Source organism: Hyperolius riggenbachi, chromosome 4 (genome assembly GCF_040937935.1).
Source record: "Hyperolius riggenbachi isolate aHypRig1 chromosome 4, aHypRig1.pri, whole genome shotgun sequence".
NCBI lineage: Eukaryota > Metazoa > Chordata > Amphibia > Anura > Hyperoliidae > Hyperolius > Hyperolius riggenbachi.
The window spans coordinates 146,243,436-146,261,273 of record NC_090649.1 but is presented as its reverse complement, the minus strand read 5'-3'; the positions used below and the strand labels follow the sequence as shown (position 1 = coordinate 146,261,273).

General features: G+C 44.6%; 1 protein-coding gene across 3 annotated transcripts in view; it reads right to left on the bottom strand.

The window, feature by feature from the left end:
• The window catches only part of LOC137571527 (phospholipid scramblase 2-like), a 68,265-nt gene that overhangs the window by 29,148 nt on the left and 21,279 nt on the right, over positions 1-17,838 (bottom strand). Inside the window, exon 1 of one of the 3 annotated variants that reach the window (XM_068280757.1) lies at positions 16,478-16,758. The exons of 1 other annotated variant lie outside the window; for it this stretch is intronic. The gene's annotated coding sequence lies outside the window, so the exon portion shown is untranslated. Of the gene's footprint in view, positions 1-2,821; positions 2,843-16,477; positions 16,759-17,838 lie in introns of those variants that run through there. One more of the 3 variants, XM_068280758.1, reaches the window with a different exon arrangement.

Here is a 17,838-nt window from a genome sequence, read left to right as displayed (position 1 = left end):
CACAGTGGTAACAAGGCATGATGGATCCATGTTCTCATTCTGTCTACATCAAATTTTCACTATCGAGACTCAGACCAGGCAACATTTTTCCAGTCTAACTTTCTAATTTTGGCGAGCTTGCGCAAATTGTAGCACCTTTTTCCTATTTATAGTGGAGATAAGTGGTACCCTTTGGGGTCTTCTGCTGTTCTAGCCCATGTGCCTCAAGGTTGTGTGTGTTGTGGCTACACAAATGCTTTGCTGCATACCTCGGTTGTAACGAGTGGTTATTTCAGCTCTTCTATCAGCTTGAATCAGTCGGCCTATTCTCCTCTGACCTCTAGCATCAACAAGGCATTTTTCACCCACAGGACTGCTGCATACTGGATGTTTTTCCCTTTTCACACCAATTTTTGTAAACCCTAGAAATGGTTGTGCGTGAAAATCCCAGTAACTGAGCAGATTGTGAAAAACTCAGACTGGCCCATCTGGCACCAACAACCATGCCATCAAAATTGCTTAAATCACCTTTCCTTCCCATTGTGACATTCAGTTTGGAGTTCAGGAGATTGTCTTGACTAGGACCACTCCCCTAAATGCATTGCAGCAACTGCCACGTGATTGGTTGATTAGATAATTTCACTAATGAGAAATTTAACAGGTTCCTAATAATCCTTTAGGTAAGTGTATAAAAAAAAAAGCAAACATCTCAGCGTATTGCACACAAACAATTTCCTCATTTGATGACATACAAGTCATTACATACGGTACCAATTGGATTACGGCCAGCTGCTCCTTTTCTGATGTATATGGAAGCCTACCTGTTCTTTACAGGTGTGTGTAGGTTTCAAATATCAAGGCAAAGAAAGGTACAAAGCTGTACTTTATAGATCAATGGGAAGTCACGTTTGCTGGTACACTGCAAAAAAGGTTTTTATTTACCAAGAGATCACTAATATCTATCCACCAGACTACCATAACCCATAAACACAACTTTGCCTGCTCAAAACTGAATACTAAAGAGGAACTGTCAGTCATACTATCTCAGAAAAACAAAACACCATGCATATAAGTAGATAAATACTTGATCTACTTATATAACACACACACACACAGACACACACACACAGACACACACAGACACACACACACAGACACACACAGACACACACACACAGACACACACAGACACACACACACAGACACACACACACAGACACACACACACAGACACACACAGACACACACACACAGACACACACACACAGACACACACACACAGACACACACACACAGACACACACACACAGACACACACACACACAGACACACACACACAGACACACACACACAGACACACACACACAGACACACACACACACACACACAGACACACACACACAGACACACACACAGACACACACACAGACACACACACAGACACACACACACACACACACACACACACACAGACACACACACACACACACACACACACAGACACACACACACACAGACACACACACACACACAGACACACACACACACAGACACACACACACACAGACACACACACACACAGACACACACACACACAGACACACACACACACAGACACACACACACACAGACACACACACACACAGACACACACACACAGACACACACACACACAGACACACACACACAGACACACACACAGACACACACACAGACACACACACAGACACACACACAGACACACACACAGACACACACACAGACACACACACAGACACACACACAGACACACACACACAGACACACACACAGACACACACACAGACACACACACAGACACACACACAGACACACACACAGACACACACACAGACACACACACAGACACACACACAGACACACACACAGACACACACACAGACACACACACAGACACACACACAGACACACACACAGACACACACACAGACACACACACAGACACACACACACAGACACACACACAGACACACACACAGACACACACACAGACACACACACAGACACACACACAGACACACACACAGACACACACACAGACACACACACAGACACACACACAGACACACACACAGACACACACACAGACACACACACAGACACACACACAGACACACACACAGACACACACACAGACACACACACAGACACACACACAGACACACACACAGACACACACACAGACACACACACAAATTTTGATTTTAGTGATTTTTCTATAGTAAGAAAAATAGAAAATCCTTCTTGGCATTTTCCATTCTGACCATCTTGTCTCCAATCCTGACATTTCCCCCTTATGCTGGGGATACACAATACGTTTCTGTACCGTGTATCGACCAGCTGATCATATTCAGCTGGCCCGATCATGCCGCTCGACCCGCTCCTGCACGATTCCCGCCGACGGACAATGGCAGGGAATCGAGCGGTGATAAGGAAGCGCCGGTGGGGACGAGCGGCAATCGATCCGTGCACACGAGCGGGGATGCGGCTGCATCGAGCCGCTGGCTCGATCCGGCGTAATAAACGAGCCGTGTATGCCTGGCATTATGCTTAATACACACAGTACGATTTTCTGTGCAATACATGGATCAGTCATGTCCGATATTGCTCCCAATCGTTTCTGCGCTTGATTTCTAATAGCAGTGAATAAAAAGATAAGAAAAACAAAATGAAGATAAGAGGATCGAGTGCAGAATAGGGCGGAAAAAAAAAAAAAAAAAAAAAAAGATTCGGGTCGCAAACTTGCACAGAAAATAGCCAAGCAACAGTGCAGAATGTATTCAAGAAGGGAACCGTTACTTACCAATGGCCAGTCCCATGAAGATTCAGATTATATAGAGGAGATGTTAATATGCAACACAGACACACGCACTGCTCTCACAGCTTGCCTCTGATCACAGAGTATAAGTTTCGTTTATGAGAAAATGAAATCAAGCATCTGCTGAGGGATCAGAGGATCAGAGCATCTGCAGCTGTGGCATCCGAAACCTACAAGACCAGCTACATTTCCAGCAGATGAACACTTTGCCAGCCTCACCCCACTAGAACATGAACACTACCCACAAGTAAACCCCTCAGTCTTACACAAAAATGCATTTAAAAAAACAAAAACACTTCCTGTAATTTAGATGTGGTCTCCACTCTAGCACTCACATCTTCCACAGGCTAATTGATGGCACATGTAGAAATTCAGGACACATGCATTTTACATCCAAAGCACACCACAACATGCTGGAAATTACACATTTAAGCCCAGAAAAATAAATAAATAAATGTGCACAAGCAAAGAAAAAAAAAAGGCCGGTTTTAATTCATACTTAATATTTAAGGCTGGATTCACAGTGGTCAGTTGCATATTGAAAACCTTAAAAGGTGTGTGAACTGCAATGGAGACTGGGCATAGACTTTATTGCAAAGCCTGCATGCAGCAAGTAAAAGTAACGGGATCATTTACTGTGAACAGGCCCATAGAATTGTATGGGCAGTGAGTTGACATGGAGAATATTTCTGCAACGCAACTGACCACTGTGAACATAGCCTGAAGTCTGACTGGTGTACATGGAAGACCATTCGTGTCATGCATATATGGGAATTGAACATTCAGCCGGACACGGCTTGGTTCACAGAGGTCAGCTGCATAACGCACATAATTGTAAGGAGTGTGAACTGCAATGGAAACTGGACAGAGTTTAACACCAAGCCTGCATGCTGTGAGTTAAGGCTTATACACACACATGAAGGGTGGTAAGATTGGTCTGTGATCTTTCATTTTCCAAAGACTATAGTCTGATGGGTGTATAAGCCTTTAGAATTTCCCTCCATCTAGCACCCACAGTGACCTCTCCCTCCCCCAGCACCCAGTGACCTCTCCCTCCCCCAGCACCCAGTGACCTCTCCCTCCTCCATTGGCTACCCTCCTGTTCCCTGCAGCACCCACAGAGACCTCCTATCCCAAAAGCAGCACCTACAGTGACCTCTCCCATTGCCAGCGCCCACAATGGCCTCTCCCAACACCCAGCATCCACTCCCTCCTCCAGTAACCACACTGACTTCTCCCAGCACCCACAGTGACCTACCCTTCCCCCAGCACCCACACTGACCTCTACCTCCCTTAGCAGCAACTATGCCATTCACAGCAGCACCCATAGTGACCTCCCCTTCCTCCAGCACCCACAATGACATCTACCTCCCCAAAGACCCACAGTGACCTCCCCCAAAGGACCCACAGTGACCTCCCTTTCCTCCAGCACCCATACTGACCTCTACCTTCCACAGCACCCACAGTTACTCAAATAGCATCCAGTACCCATCCTTGGTCCGAACCCATATGAGACTCTAATCTCCCATGGCACACATCCAGACCACTCATGGCACTCCCTACTCACTCATGTCCAGCACTCACATGGCTCCCTGTACCAATTAGGGGATTAAGACTGCCTTATGCTTTCTGGAGAGGGGGTATTACATACACAGTATAGCACGATATATTGATTTCAAATTTGAGCACCACCCCATTGAGGATCCTCGGCACGGCCCTGCCCCTTCCTGCAGCACCCACACTGACCTCTACTTTTCCCAGCATCCACCCCTTCCCCTCATACCTGGCACCCAGTACTCACACTCACATGACACCAAGTACCTGCACCCAGGCCTAAAATTGCACCCAGTACTCACACCTGCACACAGCTTCCACATGGCCCCAACTATCTGCACCAAGCACCCACTTAACCCGTACCCGCACCCAAAGTACCTGCATTCAATTCAATTCAATTCACTTTATTGTCATTGTGTAACACAACGAAATTACTTTCATGACAACCCCACGGTGCATATAGGGAACATTCAAAACCCATGTGATGCCCAAAGCGCACCCATAGCTAGCACCCAGTACAGGCATGGCGCCAAGTATTCGCACCCATGTCACATCCAGTACATGCACCCAGATCTTACATGGCACTAAGTACTTGCAGCCAACACCCGCATGACACTCAGTACCCAACCATAGCCAGAACCCACATGACACTCAGTACTTACACATAGAACCTACATGGCATCCAGCATCTGCATTCAGCACCCACATGAAAACCAAAACCCCCCTAGCCAGAAATGAGGGGGGGGGGGGGGGGCATGCAGGGGAAGGCGTTTCAAGGCCCCCTTTTTTAAATTTGAGCACCCCCCACTTAAGGACCCTCTGCACGGCCCTGAGGCCCAGTGCACACCAAAACCGCTTGCAGATCCACAAAACGCTAGCAGTTTTTGGAGCTGATTTCAGAGCGATTCTAGGCATGTTTAGAGAGGTTTTCTAAATTTGCCTAGCGGTTTTAGGTGCATTTTTTGGGTAGCAGATTACACATTGTTACAGTAAAAGCTGTTACTGGACAGCTTCTGTAACAAAAAAACGCCTGGTAAACCGTTCTGATGTAGCGTTTTTCAGAGTGGTTTGCGTTTTTCCTATACTTTGCGGTTTGCAGAAGCGTTTCTGCCTCAATGTAAACGTGCAGCAGGAGGCACTTTTGCGGTTTGCTACAAACCTCAAACCGCCGGTGTGCACCATCTAATTGAAATACATTAGCCAAGCGTTTTTACAGGCGGATGCGGCCGGTGGATCGCATCCAAAACCGCTCGTTGTGCACGGGGCCCGAGTTAATGCAACCGAGAACTGAACTAACCCTAAGGCTAGGTTCACAGTGCTCAGTTACTTTGCAGAAAAATTTAGCATGTCAACTCACTGCCCATATAGTTCTATGGGCCTGTTCACAGTAACTGATTGCGTTTTTCTATCTCGCTGCATGCACGCTTTGTATAAAAAAAAAATATATAAATAAAAAATAAATAAATTAATAAAAAAAAAAAAAAAGGCTACGGCCAGTCTCCATTGCAGATCAGTCATAAAACATTTGTTATGCAACTGACCACTGTGAATCCAGCCTTAGGCTAGGTTCAAAGTGCTCAGTTGCATTGCAGAAAAAAAATCTGCATGGCAACTCACTGCCCATACAATTCTATGGGTCTGTTCACATTATTTTAACTTGCTGCATGCAGGCTATGCATCAAAGTCTATGTACAGTCTCCATTGCAGTTCACACTCATTTTAAAGGCGTGTTATGCAACTGACCACTGTGAATCCAGCCTGAGGAGAGAAACCCACTAGAGCGATTTTTTGAACGTTTAGGGAGCGATTCAAAATGCTAGCGATTTCCCTAAACACTCAGCTAATGTTAATGGATGGACCAAATTCCACTGGAGCGGATAACTACTTGTGGCTTGCGCTGATTCAATTATTTGAACACTGGACAAGTTTTTCTCTGATATTAACAGTGTAAAATTGGCAGCAATTTAAATATTTCTCTTGAAAATCAACAGTGACCATCTGGGCAAAGTTTGGGAACCCTGCCATTAACAGCGTAAGAATGGCTGCAGTTTACATTTTCCCAGTGAAATTTGTTTTTGGCTCAGTCCACTTTTTGTAACCTGGACACAGAGTCACTACTCAATGACCAATTTTGTGAGCTTTGCGGTCCTTGGCATCAATAATTTGTATTTTTCCATGAAATGAAATACATCTGATTAATTGTTTGCGGCTCTGTCCCCTTTTCTGAATTTGAACCCCAGTTACCCAATGACCAACTGTACCAGGTTTGAGGCTTGTGCCATTAATAGTGCAAGAATGGCAGCACTTTTAATATTCCCCTTGAAAAGCACCATGTGATTTTTGATTGGCTTTTTTAGGCACCACCCACTTTTCTGATTATTAATCCCTGTCACCCAGTAACCAACTGTGCAAAGTTTGAGAACCCTGCAAAAATCTGTTTGACTCCACCCACTTTTTGTAACCTTAACACAGTCACTCAATGACCAAGATTGTGAGCTTTTGGGTCCCTAGCATCAAAATTGTGCTAATGGAAGCAGTTTATTCAGCAAAGAAATCCGATTGGCTGTTTGTGGCTCCGCCCCTTCAGTGAATTTGAACCCCAGTCACTTAATGACCGACTGTAGCAGGTTTGAGGCCTCTGCCATTAACAGTGTAAGAATGACAGCAGTTTAAATATTCCCCTTGAAAATCAATAGGTGAATTTTGATTGGCTCTTGTAGGTTCCACCTACTTTTCCGAATATTAATCCTAGTCACCCAGTGACCAACTGTGTCAAGTTTGAGAACCCTGCCATTAACAGTGTAAGAATGGCTGCAGTTTATATTTTCCCCTGTATAAAGTTAGAGGTTTTTGGCTCCACCCACTATTTCTAACCTTGACATACAGTCACTCAATGACTGATTTTATGAGCTGTGGGGTCTTAGGCATAAATAAGTTGCATTTTACCATTGAAACTAAACAAATCTGATTGGCTGTTTTTTGGCCCGCTCCCTTTTAAGAATTTAAAACCCAGTCTCCCAGTGACTGACTGTACCAGATTTGAGGCCTCTGCCATTAACAGTGTAAGAATGGTAGCAATGTAAATATTCCCCTTGAAAATCAATAGGTGAATTTTGATTGGTTGTTGTAGGCTCCACCCACCTTCCAAAATATTAATCTCATTCACCCAGTGACCAACTGTGCAAAGTTTGAGAACCCTGCTATTAACAGTAATAGCTGCAGTTTATATTTTCCCAGTACAATTGGTTTTTGGCTCCGCCCACTGTTTGTAACCTGGACACAGTCACTCAATGACCAAGTTTGTGAGCTTTCAAGTGAATGTGTGAATGGAAGCAGTTTATCCACCAAGGAAATCTGATTGGCTGTATGTGGCCCCGCCCCTTTAGTGAATTTGGACCCCAGTCACCCAATGACCGGCTGTAGCAAGTTTGAAGCCTCTGTCATTAACAGTGTAAGAATAGCAGCACTTTAAATATTCCCCTTGAAAATCAATAGGCGAATTTTTATTGGCTGATGTAGGCTCCACCGACTTTCTTGAATCTTAATCTCATTCACCCAATGACCAAGTGTGCCAAGTTTGAGAACCCTCCGATTAAAGTGAACCGAGCACCTTTTTAGCACTCAGGACATTTCTATAGCACATGAAAAATGCATGCCAACAATCTGTTTCATTATTAAAATAAACTTTCATTTACCTTGTATTTTACAAAGTAGTAGTATTAGCCTGTTTCAGCAGACCTGACCATCCGCAGAGCTCTCAGGACGCTAATTCTTTTATTGAGCCAATTACCCATAAGTAAACAATAGCTTCTCTCTCAACAAAGGGGGTGGGTAATTAGGACTGTTTGACACATACTATGTCTTTGAAGAAACAGTCCTTTTGGGTAATTAGCGCAATAAAAAAGAATTAGCGTCCTGAGAGCTCTGCGGACGGTCAGGTCTGCTGAAACAGGCTAAAAATACTACTTTGATTGTAAAATACAAAGGTAAATGAACGTTTATTTTAATAATGAAACAGATTGTTGGCATGCATTTTTCATGTGCTATAGAAATGTCCTGAGTGCTAAAAAGGTGCTCGGTTCACTTTAACAGTGTAAGAATAGCTGCAGTTTACATTTTCCCATTTAAAATGAATGGCTGAAATTTGATTGGCTGTTTTATGCTCCGCCCACTTTTCCTGGATTTGTAACCTTGGTCACCAAGTGACCAACTGTGCCAAGTGTGGGGACTCTGGCTTGTTTACTGTGAGAATGGCAGCCTTTTACATTTTTTTTTCATTGACATGAATGGGGGAAACTTCATTTGCTGTTTGTAGCTCCACCCAGGTGTGCAAGGGGGGGGGGGGGACGCGATACCCCCAGAACATATTATTCCAGGTAGTAAGATCTGTATACCAAGTTTCGTTCAAATCGGTCAAGCCGATTGAGTGATTGCTGCACTAACACACATACACGATTTTATATATAGATTTACATGGAAAGAGGGGCAAATGAGGAGGAAAGAGGGGCAAATGAGGAGGAAAGAGGGGCAAATGAGGAGGAAAGAGGGGCAAATGAGGAGGAAAGAGGGACAGGGCTCCAAAAGAGGGACAGTTGTGAGCTATGCAGTTGGCCAATTATTATTCAACACTTAACATTGCTGAAGAGGAGGCCACCAGTGTCAGGGAGACAGCAGTAGTCAAGCTAGATGGGCTATCATGTTGTCCATTATGCGTTTCATGCCTGTGAGCACCAACAGGGGGAGTTTGATCACACTTGAGGAAGGGTCAGGTGAGCCGTAACCTGTATGTGTCCTTTGCTACAATAAAACAAACGGAAGTTTGAAGCCTGTGGAGTGCCTTCTTACTTTTGGAGGAGTTTGATCACAAGATAGAAAGCACAGTTTACAACCTCAGTGAGCTGTTTCCTGCACTGGTAAACCACACAGCAAGTTTCCTGCATCTCCTCTCCCTCCAAAAAAAAAAAAAAAACCCTGTACATGCAGCTTGCATCAACTATCACAACAAAACCAGCAGATGAGATCACCAAAGACTGCTTCACAGTGGGGTGGGGCAGAAGGAGGCATGCCCAGGGTGGACACAAAGGGGATGGCTTAGAAATAATAATAAAAAAAAAAAACACAACAGCTAATACACGTTTTACACTTTCCTGAGCAAAACTATTGTCCCTAATGAAAGGGTATATAGGTGCCTCCTGGTATAAGTGGACTTCTCTTCAGCAATCTGGTGGGACAGACTGACGTTTCCACATAAGCAAGGGACACCAATAGAAGGTCCAGCAGCAGAGTTCTGCTCATTGCTCATCTCTATAGGATTAGTATACGATGCCAGCAGGAGGCCAAACAATCAGTACAACACTCACTCCTAAAAATGCCACCCACAAAGAGGAACAATCATGTCAGGTGACCACTCTAGGGTATATGTAGCTTTGGCTAAGCCATATTCAATTCGAGACAGGCTCAATGCTGCATTGCTTCAGTCATTTACCAGGGGAATAAATGTACACTAAAGGTGGCCACTAACTGTCCAATTTCTAGCAAAAAATCGTTTGAGCGATCAGAAATTCTGATCAGACGAAAAAACGTTCACTACACCATCAACTAACCAATCTTTGCTTCCTATCACAACCAAGATCATTTGACGAAAATTCATTCGGGCGACTTTTCACTCGTTCATAATCGATTGTGTCCACCAATGGTGGCAGCTCCAAGCCAAACCCTTGGAGCTGCCACCCCCTGACTTGCTCAGCTTCTTTTAAATTAATCACTGCAAGCTAGGTGTAACATATGTGTGCACTTCTCATTGGCTTATAAGCAGCCTGCAGGCTTTATAAAGCAGCAGAGAACTGTTTGGGAGTGAGTTTCTCCATTTGTGTGTTTGGTAAGTTTTAGAGCAGTTGGAGACAGGCCTTGGGGGTGGCAGCTCCAAGGGTTTGGCTGTGCTCACATATGGTGTTAGATGCTGGTTCTGGGGCCCCGGGCAGTAAGAGTTCCCGGGGCCCCAGGCTGGCTCATGCACCATTGTTTTTAATTTTATTGTAGTATCCCATGCAGTTTACTTAGGAGGGGGGCAGATGAGAGGGAATATCCTGCACGCTGGTGCCCCCTGCTGGTCATATAGCCATTGTCTATATGCAACTGAAGCCCTCTCCAACGACTTGCTGACTTGCTCAGCTTCTGTTTGATTAATCACTGCAAGCTAAGTGTAACATGTGTGCACTTCTCATTGGCTTATGCTTCATACACACTTGAGATAAAAGTCTTTGGAAAATGCAAGATCACAGACCAATTTTACCCCCTTCCATGTAGTATGAAAGCCATACTCTACACAGTCTATTCTATGGAGCTGAAGTCCCCATCAGATAAAAATCTTTGCAAGATGCTGCACACAAAGATGCCCGTACACACTCAAAAGATGATTATCTGCAAAAGATCTGTTCCTGCAAAAAATCCATTCCTGCAAAATGCATTCATAGTCTATGAGATCTGCAGATCCTCATACACACTTGGTTTAACAGACTTCATCTGCATATCTGGCAATCATCTGCAGATCTGAAGATCCATCCTGGTGGATCTGATCTGCAGATGAATGTCTGTTAAACCAAGTGTGTATGAGGATCTGCAGATCTCAGACTATGAATGCATTTTGCAGGAATGGATTTTTTGCAGGAACAGATCTTTTGCAGATAATCTTTTGAGTGTGTACGGGCATCTTTGTGTGCAGCATCTTGCAAAGATTTTTATCTGATGGGGACTTCAGCTCCATAGAATAGCCTGTGTAGAGTATGGCTTTCATACTACATGGAAGGGGGTAAAATTGGTCTGTGATCTTGCATTTTCCAAAGACTTTTATCTCAAGTGTGTATGAAGCATTATAAGCAGCCTGCAGGCTTTATAAAGCAGCAGAGAACTATTTAGGAGTGAGTTTCTCCATTTGTGTCCTTACCAGTCTTATCAGCTTTTTGAACAATAGCAAAATACTTTAGCTGTTTCACAACAAAAGTTGTTCAATTGTGCTGCATAAAAGATCGCTATTGAGCGTGTGTATGGGGCTTAAGAGTGATGCATAATGTAAAGGTTACTCAATTGATATGGCGAAAGCTGGGTGAGTAAAGGCTCGTACACACGCCGTACTAAAGGCAACGACTGGTCCGTCGTCACCTCCTGCTGGGCGGGTTTTCAGCAGACAGTACAGCGTGTGTACAGTCTGTTGGCGGACTGATAAGGCTGTTTCTGAACGATCCGCCGGGCGGGAGGTGACGGCGTGTGTACGAGCCTTAACACGGATTTACACTCTCAGGACTCTGCATAGGGATGGAGGGAGGCGCTCTGGGAGAGGAGTGAGCCCCCATTCCATCATCAGGCACCTGTAGACATGTGCCTACAGTGCCTCATGGTAAATCCAGCCCTGGATAATAGCCATTTATCAATTGAGTAAACAGCTCATGTGACACAATCAACTCTTTTATAGTGTATACTTTTTTTTCCAATCAATCTCTTTGTTGTATTTGCATCAGACTCTCACCTAGAGGTAGGAGAAATGTATAACACGGAGTAGGGGGCTTTATGTTAAGGGTGCTGAACAAACTGTTACCAGCATTCTGCATTGATGTGACAAGTGGTGTGGGAAGAGAAGAGGCTAAACCCAACAGATGCATGTGAATACCTGGTGTGGCAGGTAACAGCAGACACTGTTTTCTTTCCAGAAGGCCCTTGAACATTTAACTGAAATTTGAGACACTATTTCCTTATGGAAAACAGAACTCTGTAGGTGATCTCTATACTATTCAAGGAACACTGTTACAAATTATTCCATGCAAGCTTATGTGTAGCAGTCTTGTAGCTGTGTAGAAATGTATTCTAGCCAGATACAATTTGCTCCTAGTTCTGAGAACTGCAACATTAGATAACAGTATCAGAATGGGAAGCAATGCTCTTGCCTGCTGATTGAGCGTTCTGCTTGGGATGAGGGGGAGGGAGAGAAGCTTGCCATACCCAAAGCAGCGTTACATCAAAAGAGTCGGAATTCCCCCATCTGCTTTATTACATTAGCCACACCATAATAAGGACCTAGTCCCACTATATGCATTTTCTTCAAAGATTAATGCTTTTATATCAATTTCAGTATAATGTATGTTAGTTTATTTCCTTCTAAGCCCTGAACACAATATAAGGGGCAGCTTTAATGGCTTGATGCAGAGCCACACAACCGAGCACACAAATGAATCCCCAGACCCCTACCCCCTTTTCTGCCCACCCACAGAGCTTTCAGTTGGTGGGCTCAGATCGCTGCAGGGTTGTTTATTTTTAAATAAAATTCCCTATTTTTTTTAAATGTATTTTCCCTGCCCTCCCTCCCTCTCCCAGCCAATGACAGCGATCAGCTGTCATAGGTATCAGCCTAGGAGAGCTGATCGCTGCTGAGCCTCTCTAGGGGACAGCTGAGTGCCACAGCTGTCTGCAGTGCAGCACTGCCATAGATCGCATCGCTGTACATTGTTAGATGGTGAAACCGCCATCGATTTACAGTCTCCTAGCGGAGATCGGCGCTGGGAGACTGTTGACAGAGCGGAGCGCCGTCATTCAAGCAGAGATGCGCGCATCGGCACGTGAGATGTCCTGCAAAACCCCGCTGTCCTGGGGCTGCCACCCTCTCCAGACCGATCGGCGTTAGGGAGGAGGTTAAAGAAATGATTATTCTTAGCCACCTGTACGAAGAATCTAGCTTGTGTACAGCTGCCCCATGTCCTCATGGCAGATTGCTAAACAAGCACACTTGTTCCCGTTTTCTTTTGTTCCCTGTGCCACAAGATATTAAAGATGCCCATACACCAGTCGATTTTCCCGAGCAGATATATCACTGATCAAATCTGGCATAAATGGATACCCAAACGTGGCAGCCTGATCAGGTTGTGTTAGGGGCATGGCGGTAGATCAATGGCCTGTAGCGATGGGACAGCAGAACTTGCCGATGGCCCGCAGGTTAGTGTATGTGCACCTTGAGGCCATGTTCACAATTGTCAGTTGCAATGCAGAAAAATTCTCTGCCTATACAATTCTACGGACCTGTTCACAGCAAGTTCTAAGGCCCAGTGCACACAGAGCGGCTGTGGATGCAATCCGCCGGCCGCATCCGCCTGTCAAACCACTCGGTTAATGCATCTCAATGAGATGGTGCACACCGGCGGTTTGAGGTTTGTAGCAAACCGCAAAGTGCCTCCTGCTGCAAGTTTGCGGTTTGCAGAAGCGTTTCTGCCTCAATGTAAAGGATAGGGAAAATGCAAACCGCTCTGAAACGGTACTTCAGAGCAGTTTGCCAGGCGTTTTTGTTACAGAAGTTGTTCAGTACAGCTTTTACTGTAACAATTTGTGTAATCTGCTACACAAAAACGCAGCCAAAACCGCTAGGCATGTTTAGAAATCCGCTCTAAACATGCCTAGAATCGCTCTGAAATCTGCTCCCAAAACCGCTAGCGTTTTGCAGATCTGCTCGCGGTTTTGGTGTGCACTGGGCATAACTGATCACATTATTCTAACTCGCTGTATGCAGGCTTTGTACTACAACACCACCATTTTAATTATTTTTTTTTTTTTTAATTACACTTACCCGGGGGCTTCTTGCAGCCTCCAGTTCTCCTGTGCCCAGGATGCTGGTATAAGCCCCTCCAGCCAGCAGCGGCAACCCCTGCTAAGCTGACCGGCCATGCACATCCTTATTGTACTCCGGCGGCCAATATTCTGCACAGAGCTCTCCTGTCCATGGGAGTGCGATTAGTGTGGGCGTGGCAGCCGATTTGCAGCGATCGGCCAGCTTAGCAGGGGGTCACAGTTGCTGACCGGATGGACTTGCACCTGCGTTGTGGGCACAGGAGGACTCCAAGTGGCTGCAAGAGGCCTCAGGTAAGTTCAACTTTTTTTATTTTTTTTTATAATTTAGACTTAAGCCTCCATTTAGGCCTCTTTCACAGTGCGACGTTTAAGTCGCACGTTAAAACAATATTTCACGCAGAATAACTCACTACAATGAAAAATCAATGCCCCATTCACAGTGCACACGTTGCTTTGGTGTCTAACGCTGCACGTTAAGTAAAAGTGCTGCATGCAGTGCGTTATACACGTTAGCTGTGTTAGACTGTTTGCACATGCTCAGTAATGACTTTGAGACATACTATTCATCGCCTCTATTTTCTACTGTATATGCTGTATGCGTTGGTAACGCTATGTTGCGACTTTTTGGCCGTGACGCATGTTTGCGGTGCGACTTTAACGTCGCACCAGAACGCAATTTCCCACTGCGAAAAAGAGGCCTTAATGTCTGTACAATACTTGCGTTATCTGCACTGAGCTCATCGATTTCTTCAGGCTGCCAGGGAAATAGTCATTGAAAAGAATGTTTAGCAATGAAACTGCTTCTCTCAGATTTACATTTTACTACAGAACAGATCAACTTCCACACATGCTGCTGTGATGGGGGAGGGAGGACCCAGAGTATCATCAAACAAATGACATTACTCGGTCAAAAATCAGGCAAGGAGGATAACTGTGTACTGTAGCCAGTAAGGAGTTGGAGGAGTTGGGAGACAGGTTGTGTGGCATGCCAGACTGTAATTCCATCAGTCATGTGGCGACAGCTGCGTCTAGCAGCCAACTTTTTTCCTCTTTTTAAAAACCACCCTCTTTATAGCCCATGTTCAGGTATTTCTTTTAGCTAACAAAAAATGCAATAAGTACATTCAAAAATTGTACTGGAAATCAGTTTAGTGTGTGTGTGTGTGTGTGTGTGTGTGTGTGTGTGTGTGTGTGTGTGTGTGTGTGTGTGTGTGTGTGTGTGTGTGTGTGTGTGTGTGTGTGTGTGTGTGTGTGTGTGTGTGTGTGTGTGTGTGTGTGTGTGTGTGTGTGTGTGTGTGTGTGTGTGTGTGTGTGTGTGTGTGTGTGTGTGTGTGTGTGTGTGTGTGTGTGTGTGTGTGTGTGTGTGTGTCTGCTATATGCATCATTGTATCCTCCTCTCCCTTTATGTACATTTCAATTAATTGATCCTAATAAGCATATCATATGTACTGCATTAAGGTCCTTTATCAGCTGTGTTGCCTTTATGCAAACGCTTTTGATTCTGCGATCCCAATGGTAACCAGATTTTAATGGTAATTGTGGAAGTGGTTTTCCACCAGTGCAAATTTAACTTTGCAACTTTTTAAAATACGGCTTGCTGCATTTTTCATAGGCTTGACAGCCATAAGCAGCCAATCGCAAGTGCTGCTAAATCAGCATATTTTACATGAAGAAAATGGTGATTGCATCTCAGCGCTGCCATTGCGATTTTCAATGGAAAAGGGCCCTACCACATCAGGTTTGAGGTCCTGTTTTTGTTAGAGTTTCAGCACATCTCACTAATGCCATCCAGTCAACTTACAGTAAACTTGAATAGAAAATAAGGTTATAATCAACTGTATCAGAAAAAAAATACTAAGACTTTTCTTGGAATGCTCTATTATTTTTGGTGTAAAGGCATCTGGGCACACTCTTAGAGGAACTCCAGTGAAAATAATGTCAAAATGGTGCTTAATTTTTATAAAAATTATGTATAAATGATTTAGTCAGTGTTTGTTCATTGTAAAATCTTTCCTCTCCCTGATTTACATTCTGACATTTATCACATTGTGACATTTTTACTGATGAAAGGTGAGGTCACTGGAAGGAGAGGTTACTTGCATTTTTGGTAGTGGAAAACAGCTGTTATTGACCACACTGCAACAAGCCTCCCACAGTGTGATGTCAGTACCTCAGTGCTGTGAGGTGCTGACATCACACTGTGGGAGGGGTTTCACTACAAAATCAGCCATACGGAGCACCCTGATGATTCGTTTGAGAAAAGGAGTAGATTTCTCATGGGAAATGGGATATCAGCTACTGATTCAATCCTTAGTCACGGTTTCTCTTTAATGGAGTGTGCAGTTGAGGGAACGTGCACAAGGATTGCAATGAGCGATATTACCTATGCGGGGCTGTTCCTGTGGAAGCAGGAAAATCTGGCGCATAGCTCCGCAGCTACTTTCTGGCGCGCCATTCAAATGTATGGAAAACGTAATTTACCGTTTTCAGGTGGCATCGATGGCGATTACAAGAAACAGCGTAGACCTGCAGCTCTAACGTTTGCTGAAGACCGGAGCTGCATACTGGGGAGGTGATTGATCAGCTGCATCTTCCGCTGCGCTGACTCATTAAAAGGAGGGGGCTCCCGAGGTGAGGAACAGAGGGTAGGAGTTGGCCCCCACTCCCTGCGCACATCTGCTACACTTTTTCCCGGGCAGCTATTGCCTCCTCATGCCCCACGGCAGGCAGCCGGGCAATGCACTCTCCCACTCCACCACACCACAGGCAGCCTGGGGAGACTGTCGCTGTATCTTCTGAAAAAAAAAAAAAAAAAAAAAACCTTTAGCAACACTCAAAACGAAAAATTGCGTTTGGAACACAATCACATTAAAACGCTAAATATCGTTTTATCAGCATTATGCTTCAGAACCATGCGCCATTTTTTCCCCTGGCGCCATTTTTTACTCTCTTGTCCATATGGAGGACCATTTTCCCCAAAGAGCCTGCACAAAAAAACTTTATTACTAATACGACCATAAAATATGTTAAACGCAAGAGCAAGCAGCAGCGCTTCATATTACACATAGCTGGCCAGCTTAATCTAATCAAAGCACTCCACACGCATACACTCTGCATGCAACCTGACCTCAATGAATAGAACAGGTGGTATCACCTAAGTCCATGTATCTAAGGATTCAGGGAAGGAAAAAAAAAAAAAAAAAAAAAAAAAATCAATTGGCTATGAGAAATTGAATAATTCCACAGAGGTAGCAGCATGTAAAAAGTTAGTATCATTTGTGTGCATCGTTCGCAAATTAGACCATATATAGGAATTAGTAGATAAATGCAGCAATAGTCATCGTATAGCAAGCCTTTTCCTCCTTAAGGTCTCTTTCACAGTGCGATGTTAAAACATTTAGCGCAAAATAACTCACTGCAATGAAAAATTCAATGCCCTGTTCACAGTGCACACATTGCGTTGGTGTCGAACGCTGCACGTTAAGTGAAAGTACTGCATACTGTGCGTTATACACGTTATTAGCTGCGCTAGACTGTTTGCACATGCTCAGTAATGACTTGGAAGCATACTGTTCATTGCCTGTATGAGACGATAACGGGGCATTACGGTAAGTTGCGCAGCATCAAATCCTTGCTAGCGTCCAAATCCATGGCAACAGAGAGGAATCCGAGGCAGCCTCTGCTAGATGTTTCCCCAGTCTGGCCAATGAGCACAAAGGAGGAGGGCAGCAGAGACGTTCCACAGACACTCCCTACTACAGACACCAGTACGTAAAGGACCACTATCGCGAAAAAAGTAGGCAGTTAAACGTGACAGTTGACAGGCTTTGGGGGCTTTCTTT